Source organism: Somniosus microcephalus, chromosome 14 (assembly GCF_052327205.1).
Source record: "Somniosus microcephalus isolate GS21.2 chromosome 14, FLI_Smic_1.0, whole genome shotgun sequence".
NCBI classification, from domain to species: Eukaryota; Metazoa; Chordata; class Chondrichthyes; order Squaliformes; family Somniosidae; genus Somniosus; species Somniosus microcephalus.
In genome coordinates this window covers 55,680,647-55,693,901 of record NC_141000.1, presented here as the reverse complement: position 1 = coordinate 55,693,901, position 13,255 = coordinate 55,680,647, and positions in this window count along the sequence as shown.

Sequence of the window (13,255 nt, the reverse complement as noted above, 5' to 3'; positions counted from 1 at the left end):
AAGGGGTGGGGTTGCCATAGGGGTGGGGTTGCCACTCACAATGGAGCTTGGTGGGTGGGTGTTTGCAGGGGTGCACTCTCCAATGGTATATAAAGTCTACTATGTTGATCTTCTGGTGGGGGGAGAAGAGGCCTTCACCTGGGACAGCTGGAACTGCCCAGGCATAGCCCTCCACCAGGCCTCCTCGACGACCTGCAATTTCGAGTGCAATTAGCGAAAACTCCCAATGGTGATTAATTAAGCCTGGAGGCATGGCCAGTTTTGTGGGCGGGACCAGTTTCTAGCATCATGTTTTTAAAACTAGCGCAAAAGATTGTGGAAACTTGATTTGTGCTGAAGGCAATTTGTGCTTAAAATTCTGCATTTTTTTGCGCTGGTTACGTCAATATCGGGGGAATTGCACCAAAAAAGCAGTGCATTCGAGCAGAAACTCCAGGTATTTAGTGTATACCTTTTTCTTTAGTTTCAATTTTACCCTTATCTCTTTATTCATTCATAGTGTTTAATTGTTGGCTAGTTAATTTAATTGTTTTCTCCTAAACCTTTTAAAATATTTCCCACTGCTGTTCTATTTCTTTGTCAGTTTTTCTCCAGTTTACATTCCCTAGTTCCATTCTTATCTCCTCAAATTGAACTATTTTACAATCTATTACTTTGGTCTTTGTCTTACTTATTTCTTTCTCAGTCATTATTTTAATCCTTATTATGTTGTGATCATTATTGCCTAGTTGTTCCCCTATGCTTACTTCGCTTACCTGCTCTGGTTCATTTCCCATTACTAGATCCAGCAGCGATTCCTCTCTTGCTGGACTTCTTATTTATATGGTGATAGATTGGGAAATGTTGATGTACAGAGGGACCTGGGTGTCCTTCTATACCAGTCACTGAAAGCAAACATGCAGGTGCAGCAAGCAGTTAGGAAGGCAAATGGTATGTTGGCCTTCATTGCAAGAGGATTTAAGTACAGGAGCAAGGATGTCTTACTACAGTTATACAGGCCCTTGGTGTGTGAAGGAATATACTATATAACCTTTTTAGAAAAACCTACTATATAGCCTTTTTAGAAAAATACACTATCTTATGGAAGAATTCTGACCTTGTTGAGATAAGACAGTGGTTGACCCTGAAGAGTACCTTATAAGGAACTCTACCTTATAAATTCTTTAAAACATGACAAACTGGGTTTGGAAATTTAGAAGCCTAACTATGAAATAGCTATGAAAGAATTCTGGCTATTGAAACAGGACAAATTGTTGACCCTGAATAAATAACCTTATTGAAACAGAAGAATGGGATGGCTCCGAGTGGCTGACCTTTTGGGAACAAAACAATGGTCAACCCTGGATAAGTGATATAAATTAAACTTCGTAAAGATGGCACATAAGATAAGGAACATCTGTCCTCATAAAGATGACACATAAAATAAGGGGCATCTGCCGTTCACACCTTTTTATATGGTGAACCCAGAACACCTGAAGATGTGGCAGATTCTGGAATATTACAAGCTGATGTGGCAGTAAAGAATTGCAGAGGTCAGCAGAAAAATGAAGTGATAATTAACTTGCATCAGCAGAAACCTTAAAGGAAATACAACTGAAAAGGGATATAAATATTGACGTCTCAAATGAGATAGCAGACTCACTTTAATCAAGCACGGCAATTCTCGACTACAGAGGTGGCTCTGTGGTCTTCCACTCTTTGTACCTCGGGGATCAAAGGTATTTTGATATTGATGGATATCCTGTTTAGAAAATTTTAAGAACTGTAATATTGTAACGAAGTTAAGATTTAAAAGAAAAATTGTTAAAAATAAGATTGTATTTTTTCTCTTTTTAGAACTGTTAACATTGCGATTGACTGATTCACCAACTGTAAATTGCATGTCGGTTCTTTTAATAAATCTCTATATATTTTTAGGATTGTCTCACATAAGTCTTCTGTATCAATAACTCGTGAACTCAATCTCTGTACACTCTTTAGTGAAGAGTTACATTTCTGAAGGAGATCTCTGGACCCTCATAATATCCGAGACGTTACAGTCTGGCTAAACTTATTAGAAGCACTATCTGGAGCACGGTAACATTCTCAGGTTGTTCCTTTCCTTTAGGGAGATAGCCCAAACCATTAGACCCAGTTAAGCGTCTTTAGGATTTAGCTACCTCAAACTTTAGTTGAAAGTGAACATCTGAGAAATACGCCTGATTTGGGATGGCCCCAAAGGGGCTAGGACAAGTAAATATCCTTTCAGGTGAGACCACAGCTGGAGTACTGTGTGCAGTTTTGGTCTCCTTACCTAAGAAATGATATACTTGCCATAGAGGGAGTGCAGCGAAGGTTCACCAGGCTGATTCCTGGGATGGCAGGACTGTCGTATGAGGAGAGAGTGGGTCGACTAGGCCTGTATTCACTAGAGTTTAGAAGAATGAGAGGGGATCTCATTGAAACGTATAAAATTCTGACAGGGCTAGACAGACTGGATGCAGGGAGGATGTTTTCCCTGGCTGGGGGGTCTAGAATGAGGGGTCGCCATCTCAGGATACGGGGTAGGACATTTAGGACTGAGGTGAGGAGAAATTTCTTCACTCAGAGGGTGGCGAACCTGTGGAATTCTCTACCACAGAAGGCTGTGGAGGCTAAGTCACTGAATATATTTAAGAAGGAGATAAATAGATTTCTAGATGCAAAAGGCATCAAGGGGTATGAGGAGAGAGCAGGAGTATGGTATTGAGATAGAGGATCAGCCATGATCATATTGAATGGTGGAGCAGGCTCGAAGGGCCTACTCCTGCTCCTATTTTTCTATGTTTCTTACATACTTGGTGAGAAAGGAGTTCTGAACACACTGTAAAAACTCCATTGCCTTTTCCCCTTTTCCGATGTCTTCTTGCCAGTTGATTTGGGCCTAATTGAATGTTCCCCATGATTATTATTCTATGTCTTTTACTCATTCCATAGATTTGCTTGCATATTTCTTCCTCCACTTCCCTTCCACTATTTGGTGGTCTGTAGAATGCCCCTATTAGCATGATCAATCCTTCCTTATCCTTTATATGAATGATGTTGCAATTCCAGATAATGACACTTAGAGATTTTCATACGCAAAGGTAGCTGCAGATTTGCAGCTAACATTCTGTATGGTTCTTTTGGACTGGTACAAAATGCTGAGGTGCTGCCATAGAAACTTACTTTTATTCCAGACCTGGATCTGTTTGTGAAGCATATTAATACTTCAACTCATGGATTGTCACATCCATTCAGTTAAGAGCTGTTCAAATGTTTTCCTGAATGTGGATTGTGTTATTCCATACTGAGTAAACATATCCATTATCTTCCAGTGAAGCAAAAGCACATCAATTTGTTTAATTATCTAGATTTACATGGTACAACCATTGAGTGGGCCACATAGGACTAAAAATCAAAACCTCTCGTTAAAGGCCCACAGGTCTCATCTTGGACATTGGCAGCATAGGGGTCTGGATGATTTCATTTGAAACTGATTAAAATGGGACAAGGATTGCAGCGAGGTAAATCATTGTGCTTTCAGCTGTGTGATTTGGTTCAAATCCAACCCAGACTAATGGAATGAAAGTACCCTGGCCCAGTCCCCACAATTTTCTCTTTCTTTCTTGAAGGCAATGACTCATGTTGGGAGTTTGAGTCTGTAAGAACAGTGCCCATAAATTGCCCGAAGGGTGCCTTCGAGATTTGTTGGGGAAGTGTCCTAAAATGGAGTGTAGCTTGAAAGCCATCCATAGAAAATAGAACTCAGCTGTTGTACTAAATGCTGGGGAATGGCCTTTAGCTAACACAAGTGAAGCCAGTTGTAACCATCACCTCCTAGGCTTTAGGCCATAGAAGTTTCCAGATCATTCAGCCATAGAAATCTTCTAAGTGAAAGGCCATAATGCAATTAAAGCCATAAAAAGTCTTAAATAATGACCCCAGAAAAAAAGTGTTTATACTAGATATTTCTTACTAGTAAGAGACCCTATTATCCCTAACACAGGCCTCAAATTAAACTAAACATGTTACCTCTCCCCATTTGTGTGAATAATCTTGAGAAATGCAAAATTGATAGGGAAAGGGTTGTAAAATTTGTAGACACAAGTGTTGTTGGGGGAAAAGCTATGCCCCAATGATTGAATGATGGTCACAGGACTCCACATTTATCAGGTTTTATTGGCGGGGGGTGGGACATTCTGGCGCAGGTGTCACCCTGATGGGTTAAGTGGATGTAGGGAGACTTCCCTTTGAAATTAAGATATAAAATAGAGGGCTGTTACACCCCTCCACTGGTGGGCAGTCATTACTCAGTAGTAGTAGACAGCCTTTAGGAAGCTTTCTAGAGAGATTGCTTTTTCTTTGTAGAAGTAGCAATCTCTCTGTTAGTTGACTGATCTTTGTTCTGTAAAAACTTTTACCAAGCAGATGCAAGAACATGCCTTTACAGGTACAGCATGTTAGGATAGGGAATAAAATATTTAGTTAGCTTGTGATGTTATACTAGCCAGTTGCAGGCAGAGAAAATTGCCCAAGATCAGAGAACGACGAGAGTGAAGCCAGGTCAGATATTGTCCATCGTGCGTAAAGTAGGTTCAGCCGGAACTAAAGTTCCAAGTGGATCAGATAAACCACTGCCGAAAAGGGGCTCATTGACTTGACACTCCAGGAGCTAATGCTCACGTCCCAGGGAAGAAAGGAGACTGATTCAACCATATCGCTCATAAAGACAAGGGCCTAGAAATTGTCTACTTTAGCACTGGCTGTTAATGCCGGTTTTCTTAAAAATGCCAGCCGCCTCTGGCACAGGTACAGCGGCCGCCATTTTGGTAAGGGCCATAGTGCTGCAGTTGACAGCGCTGGCTTCTGAAATGTAAATTAGCAGATCGTGACACCAATCGGCATGCAACGCCCGACTTGACGCCACGACTGCTAACTTGGACGTTTTCACTCATTACGCTGGGTCCTAAGCACGCGCAGAAAAGCATGAGTGAAGCAGCCCTGGAGAGACGCTGTCAGTGCTTCTTAAAGGGACACATACATCTTTCAGGTAAGTTTGGATTTAAGCTTTTGGACATAAAAAAATATTTTATTGAATTAATGGCTTGGTGCAGTAGATGTTAAAAGTTTTTAAAAGTGTGCAGGGAGTGCTGCTGGATGCTTGCAAGGCTTCGGTTGGTAAAGGAAGGCCTCTGAGAAGACAGAAAATACTGGAAATACTCAGCAGGTCAGGCAGCATTTGTGGAGAGAGAAACAAAGTTAACATCTCAGGTCGAGATGCTGCCTGACCTGCCGAGTATTTCCAACATTTTCTGCTTTTATTTCAGATTTCCAGCATTCACTCACAGAGGGAAGAGGAAGATGGAGAAGAGGAAGATGCAGAAAAGGAAGAAGCGGAAGGAAGGGTGAAACCCAGGCAACCCCTTTCTGGCCGGGATATCCGGAATGGAATCATCCGCCTGCGGTACCGGTGACCACAACCCCAATTCTGTTTCAACATTTGTCCTACACCTTAGCTTCACTCTGCTACTGACCATCACAGCATCCTCTTGGCCACAATACTGAAATAAAAACCACCAGAAAGCAAACTTTCCAATCCAACTTTATATATCTATCCATCCAATATGACATCAAGAAATCAACTATTCACCCTTGTGCATTCCCTTAGTGACTGTCTTCTGTGTGCCTTTGCCTATCCTACTGATGTCATGCAGTGCTACCCCAGTGGCTGCAGCATGGCTGGTGGAAAGCTGCTGACTTTCTGTGGGAGACACTACAGATGGTCTTGCAGGACAATCTCAAGGAGCTGGTGGCTTGGAGTGTCAAATTGAGTGATGGTGTTTCTTCTTCTTCACTCTCCTCTGCCTCTTCTTGCTCAACCACTGGCTGGGCAGGCTGGATTTCTTGGGAGAGTGAAATGAGGATGGCACAAAGGTAGAGTTATGATGAGAAGAGGGCAGGAAAGCAAGAGTCACATGCTTACACCATGCACACCTTGTAAATCAGAAGATACTGTGGGATGAGGGGGAAGTGGGATGTGAGAAGAAGGATAACGCATGAAGATACCAGCATCTTGTATCCTTTCAGCCCCGCCGCTGGCCAAGGGTTCAGCCATGCCCCTGCCAAGAATGGCTGGCACCGTCTCCTCCAAGGGGGTGAGGTGAAGCTAGGAATGGGAGGCGGGCCTCGTGTTTGGTACAGATTGTTAGTAGGTGAGTGATTGGGGGAGGGGGAACGTCGTGCAATCAGCAGTGTGTGAGGCTAGTGGTGCAGTTGGTAGGAGATGGCTTTTAAAGATGCATTCACTGCCCTTGACCACTGGTCTGAGGTCATGAAGCTTCTTTGGGCACTGGAGCCAGGTCATGGGGGCGACACTGCTGGCAGTGACGGTCTCGGTGATCTGGTCCCACATTGTTCTTTCTGGAGGGCCTCTTGGCCCCTGTGGGTAGGGGACCTCTCTTGCAGTGTTGACCTCCCTGCACAAAGCTGGACTGCTGTGTGCGATATCCCGGGTGTCCATTCCTTGGCTAGCTGAGCCATTTGTGTTAGTGCTAAAGCACTTTTCCCATTTTTTTCAATACGGAAAGCAATTCAGCTTCAAGAGCTGAAGACTCCCATTTGGGAATTCTTTTTAATGTTAATTTTTTTTCATAGGGCAGTTGAGCTGCAAGGGCTAAAAATTGCCTATTTTTAAATGATTTTTATTTTTTTCATTTTAGAAGGCTGTTTCCCTTTAAGGGATCGAAACGGCTTTCTAAAATGACATGCTAGCTGTAAGAGAACGCTGCCTCGCTCCAGAGATGCTAAGGCTATGCTACATTGGGCCTCCTGCTGAGACTACCACCCCAAACAATGTGTTACACTGCAGGTTTTGTACAGCGCTAATTTAAATTAGCAGGCAGCACCAAAATACCAGTGGCACTTGCCGGTTTCTGGCCTAATCGAATTTCTAGGCCATGGTTGTGTAAGTTTTGAAACATTGCTAATCACCAGTATCTAAATGAAAATCTATCCATTAAACTGGCTCTCAAAGCTGTTAACATGTCAGCAATCTAGGGTTGTATCTCTAAAATAACCTCACCAACTGTAATAATCTCAGACTCCGATCACTACTATAACTAATACTCAACATCCGCTAATGCTAATTTATGAAACTCTGAATTGCCAATGTAATTTCGGCTATTCATTTTATGTATCTGTCTATTAATGATTTGCGATTCAGACTGCAAGATAACTCTGACTACATCTATTAGGTGTTTGTGTACCCAACTTTAACCATAAATTATTTTGTAATCAATAGTCTTGTAGTGCATGACCAGTTGTCTGACATCTTCCTTGATGATTCGCCAAGAAAGGGTTAATTCCATCGCTCTGTAGCTTGTAGGTATCCTAATTGAGGGTTGAACCACAACAAAATTTAATCCAAACTATTTAGTGTAAGGACCATTTGACAAGCCTATGCAGGCACCACTAACTCCTAGGCCTATGCTGAGAGATAAGCCCCAGACAGTTCCAAGCAAAGGTTAGTTGAGATTTGTCTGGTTTCTCAACATATTGTTGTCTGGATACCAAAACCCAGCATTGTTGTTCTTCAAGTCCAACAGGCACCAATGCAATAGCCCTCCAATATTTCATCCAAATGGTCATTTTTTAAATGTGAGCCCAGACAGTGAATGTTGGCAAGCTATTTTGAATATATTGGCATAACAGTAACAAGTTCTTGAAGAACCTGCATTCTTGAAGAACCTTGGCTTGGGATGAATATACTCGTGGCAATGAGGCAGATACATCAAGCACAAATATATGGTAGATCTACAATGCTTATGGTAATGATTAATTCACATCAGGGAAAATGATCTGTAATAAACACAGGGGCCTGTGAGTGCAGCCAGCACTGAGTGTAGCAAGCACAGGATGAACAACTGGGAGTTTGGCAAGTGTGGGAGTTTTAAGGGTTAATCTCTTAAAATCTAACGTTAATTGCTAGTAGATCTTACATAAGATCAACTGTTTAAGTTAAAATTTAAACTTTAAATTGTTAAGTTTTTTCAGGCTTAAGCAGAAACCAGCAAGCAAGCCCTCCTGCTGGAGAGCTGTTGTAATAAGGTGGACGAATTGGCTGCGCAAATAGAGGTAAACGAATATGATTTGGTTGGGATTACGGAAACGTGGCTCAAGGATGGCCAAGACTGGGAACTCAACATCCAGGGGTATTTGATATTCAGGAAAGATAGGCAAAAAGGAAAGGGAGGTGGGGTAGCATTACTGGTTAAAGAAGGGATTAATACAATTGTAATGGAGGATATTAGCTCTGATGATGTGGAATCTGTATGGGTAGAATTGAGAAATACTAAGGGGAAAAAAACATTAGTGGGAGTGGTATATAGACCTCCCAACAGTAAGGCGGAGGTTGGGGATGGCATTAAAAGGGAAATTAAAGAAGCGTGCAATAAGGGCACGGCAGTCATCATGGGTGACTTTAATCTACATATAGATTGGGCCAACCAAATTAGTAACAATACTGTGGAGGAGGAATCCCTGGAGTGTTTACGGGATGGTTTCCTGAACCAATATGTCGAGGAACCAACCAGAGATCAAGTCATCTTCGACTGGGTATTATGTAACGAGAAAGGATTAATTAGCAATCTTGTTGTACGAGGCCCTTTGGGTCGGAGTGATCATAATATGATCAAATTCTTCATTAAGATGGAGAATGAAGTAGTTGACTCAGAGACTAGGGTCCTCAATTTAAATAAAGGAAACTACGATGGTCTGAGGAGCGAGTTGGGTAGGATTGATTGTGGAATGGCACTCAAAAGGGTTGACGGTGGATAGACAATGGCAAACATTCAAAGACCGAATGGATGAGCTACAGAATTTGTTCATCCCAGTTTGGCATAAAAATAAAACAATAAAGGTGCCTCAACCGTGGCTAACAAGGGAAATTAGGGATAGCATAAGATCCAAGGACACGACATATAAATTGGCCAGAAAAAGCAATAATCCTGAGGACTGGGAGCAGTTTAACATTCAACAAAGGAGGACAAAGGGATTAATTAAGAAAGGGAAAATAGAATATGAGAGTAAGCCTGCAGGGAACATAAAAACTGACTGTAAAAGCTTTTATAGATATGTGAAGAGAAAAAGATTGGTGAAGTCAAGCGTAGGTCCCTTGTAGTCAGAATCAGGGGAATTTATAATGGGAAACAAAGAAATGGCAGACCAACTAAATTCATACTTTGGTTCTGTCTTCACAAAGGAGGACACAAATAACCTCCCAGAGATGCCGGGGAACATAGGGTCTGATGAAAGGGTGGAACTGAAAGAAATCAGTATTTGTAGGGAAATGGTGTTAGAAAATTTGATGGGACTGAAGGCCGATAAATCCCCAGGGCCTGATAATCTACATCCCAGGGTACTTAAGGAAGTGGCCCTAGAAATAGTAGATGCATTGCTGGTCATCTTCCAGAACTCGATAGACTCTGGAACAGTACCCATGGATTGGAGGATAGCTAATGTTACCCCACTATTCAAAAAAGGTGGTGGAGAAAAAGCGGGGAATTATAGACCGGTAAGCCTGACATCGGTAGTGGGGAAAATGCTAGAGTCTATTATAAAAGATGTAATAGCAGAGCACTTGGAAAGCAGTGACAGGATCGGACAAAGTCAACATGGATTTACAAAAGGTAAATCATGCTTGACTAATCTACTGGAATTTTTTGAGGATGTAACTGGTAAAATAGATAAGGGAGAACCAGTGGATGTGGTGTATCTGGACTTTCAGAAGGCTTTCGATAAGGTCCCACATAAGAGATTAGCGTGCAAAATTAAGGCACATGGGATTGGGGGCAAGGTATTGACTTGGATAGAGAACTGGTTGGCAGACAGAAAGCAAAGAGTTGGAATAAACGGGTCGTTTTCAGAGTGGCAGGCAGTGACCAGTGGAGTACCGCAAGGATCGGTCCTAGGACCCCAGCTGTTCACAATATATATTAATGATCTGGACGAGGGAATTGGATGTAATATCTCCAAATTTGCAGACGACACAAAGCTGGGTGGGAGGGTAAGCTGTGAGGAGGATGTCGTGAAACTCCAGTATGATTTGGACAGGTTGGGTGATTGGGCAGAAACATGGCAAATGCACTATAATGTGGATAAATGTGAGGTTATCCACTTTGGTGGCAAAAACAGGAAGGCAGATTATTATTTGAATGGCAATAGATTGGGAGAAGGGGAAGTGCAAAGAGACCTGGGTGTTCTTGTGCAGCAGTTGCTGAAGGTAAGCATGCAGGTGCAGCAGGCGGTTAAGAAGGCAAATGGTATGTTGGCCTTCGTAGAAAGAGGGTTCGAGTACAGGAACAAGGATGTCTTGCTACAGTTGTACAGGGCCTTGGTGAGACCGCACCTTGAGTATTGTGTGCAGTTTTGGTCGCCTTACCTGAGGAAGGATGTTCTTGCCATGGAAGGAGTGCAGCGAAGATTCACCAGGCTGATACCTGGGATGGCAGGAATGACATATGAGGAGAGATTGTGTCAATTGGGCTTATACTCACTGGAGTTTAGAAGATTGAGAGGGGATCTCATCGAAACCTATAAAATTCTGTCAGGCCTGGACAGACTAGATGCAGGAAGGATGTTTCTGATGGCCGGGGAGTCCAGAACCAGGGGTCATAGTCTAAGGATAAGGGGTAAGCCATTTAGGACTGAAATGAGGAGGAATTTCTTCACCCAGAGAGTGGTGAACCTGTGGAATTCTCTACCACAGAGGGCGGTGGAGGCCAGTTCATTAAATATATTCAAGAAAGAGTTGGATATATTTCTTAAGGCTAAAGGGATCAAGGGATATGGGGAGAAGGCAGGGACAGGGTACTGAATTTGGATGATCAGCCATGATCTCATTGAATGGCGGAGCAGGCTCGAAGGGCCGAATGGCCTACTCCTGCTCCTATCTTCTATGTTTCTATGTTAATTATCTAACTGGATTAAACTGTTCCTGAAACAGTAGCAGAGCAGTGCTGACTCATCTGAGTCACAAACAGTATAAACACAGGGGCCTCTGAGTGCAGCCAGCACAGTGAACAACTGGGAGTTTGGTAAGTGTGGGAGTTCGGTGAAGTGGAGGAAGGAGGTGCTTCCTTTTCCTAACTTCTCCCGCAGAGCGGCGGCGGCGGACCTGAGCAGGAGCAAACCGAGGCCAGAGAGCGGGGATAAAAGCAGCAGCAGACCGGCATCAACAAGAGAAAACGAGTGTGACATCACAGGTAAGTGATTGGTAGTGACTGTTGGCTAAGTTTTAAGTTAACATATAACTAAATTTTAAAAACTAAACTTAATTTAATTAATTTAATAAACTAAACGAGGCAAATAATTTGATTAACTCTAAATTAATTAAATAAATAAAATAATGGGAGAACAGGAGATGTGTTGCTGCTGCAATATGTGGAAGCTTGTGGACATTTTTGTCCAGGGTGACTACATCTGCAGTAAGTGTCTGCGGCTCGAGGAACTTTGGCTCCGAGTTGAGGAGCTGAAGTCCGAGCTGCAGACATTGAGAGACATCAGGGAGAAAATTACCTGGACCTTTTGCTCCAGGAGGCAGCCACAACCCTTAGATTAAATACTTTTGAATTGACACATGATCAGGGACAGAAGGATGTGACTGCGAGTGAGGCAGGTACGGAGATCCAGGAGGTAGTATTGCAGGAGCCTCAGTCCCTGCTCTTGTCCAATGGATTCGTTGTTCTTGCAACCGTTGTGGACAAGTGTGGGAATTGCGGGGAGGACGAGCAAACTGACCACGGCACCATTGTACAGGAAGCCATCCAAGTGGGGGGGGGGGGGGGGAGTAAAAAGGAAAGTGGTTATAGTAGGCGACAGTATAGTTAGGGGGATAGACACTGTTCTCTGCAGCCAGGAGCGTGAGTCCCGAAGGCTATGTTGCCTACCTGGTGCCAGGGTAAAGGACATCTCCTCCGGGCTGGAGAAGAACTTGAAGTGGGAGGGGGAGGATCCAGTTGCCGTGGTAACGTAGGTACCAACGACATAGGTAGGACAAAGAAAGAGGTTCTGCTGAGAGAGTTTGAGCAGCTAGGGACTAAATTAAAAAGCAGAATCACAAAGGTCAAAATCTCTGGATTATTACCAGAGCCACGAGCAAATTGGCATAGGGTCAATAGGATCAGGGAGATGTGTGGCTCAAAGATTGGTGTGGGAAAAGTGGGTTTCAATTCGTGGGGCACTGGCACCAGTACGGGGGAAAGAGAGAGCTGTTCCGTTGGGACGGATTACACCTGAACCATGCTGGGTCCAGAGTTCTAGCGGGGCTTTAAACTAAATAAGGGTGGGTCAGGGAAGGGTCCTGGTGGAGAGAAATCTAGAATGCTAAAGAGAAAAAATAAGGAAGCAGTGCAGGAAAGTGATTGAGGTAAGGATTGTGTCAGGAAGGGATAGAGCGTACAAACAAAGGAGTGCACTAACAAATAGGGTCCGGGTAAGAAAAAATGGTAATAAGACAAATAGGGCCATAGTACAAAAAAATGTTAAGATGTCTAAAAATGTTAAAGACAAATTAAAGGCACTGTATCTGAATGCACGAAGCATTCGTAATAAGGCAAGACGAATTAGCAGTGCAAATAGATGTAAAAGGATACGATATAATTGCGATTACAGAGACATGGCTGCAGGGTGACCAAGGCTGGGAGCTGAATATCCAAGGATATTCGATATTTAGGAAGGACAGGCAAAAAGGAAAAGGAGGTCGGGTGGCATTGTTAGTAAAGGATGAAATTAAAGCAATAGTGAGAAAGGATATTGGCTCAGAAAATCAAGATGTAGAATCAGTCTGGGTGGAGCTAAGAAGCACCAAGGAGCAGAAAACATTGGTGGGAGTTGTCTATAGGCCTCCAAACAGTAGTGGTAATGTAGGGGATGGCATCAAACAGGAAATTAGAGATGCATGTAACAAGGGTACTGCAGTAACAATGGGTGACTTTAATCTACATATATACTGACCAATCCAAATTAGCAATAATACTGTGGAGGATGAATTCCTGGAGTGTGTACGAGATGGTTTTTAAGACCAGTACGTTGAGGAGCCAACTAGGGAACAGGCTATCCTAGATTGGGTATTGTGCAATGAAAAGGGGTTAATTAATAATCTTGTTGTGCAGGATCCTTTAGGGAAGAGTGACCATAACATGATAGAATTCTTCAATAAAATGGAAAGTGAAGAAGTCCAATCTGAAACTAGGGTCCT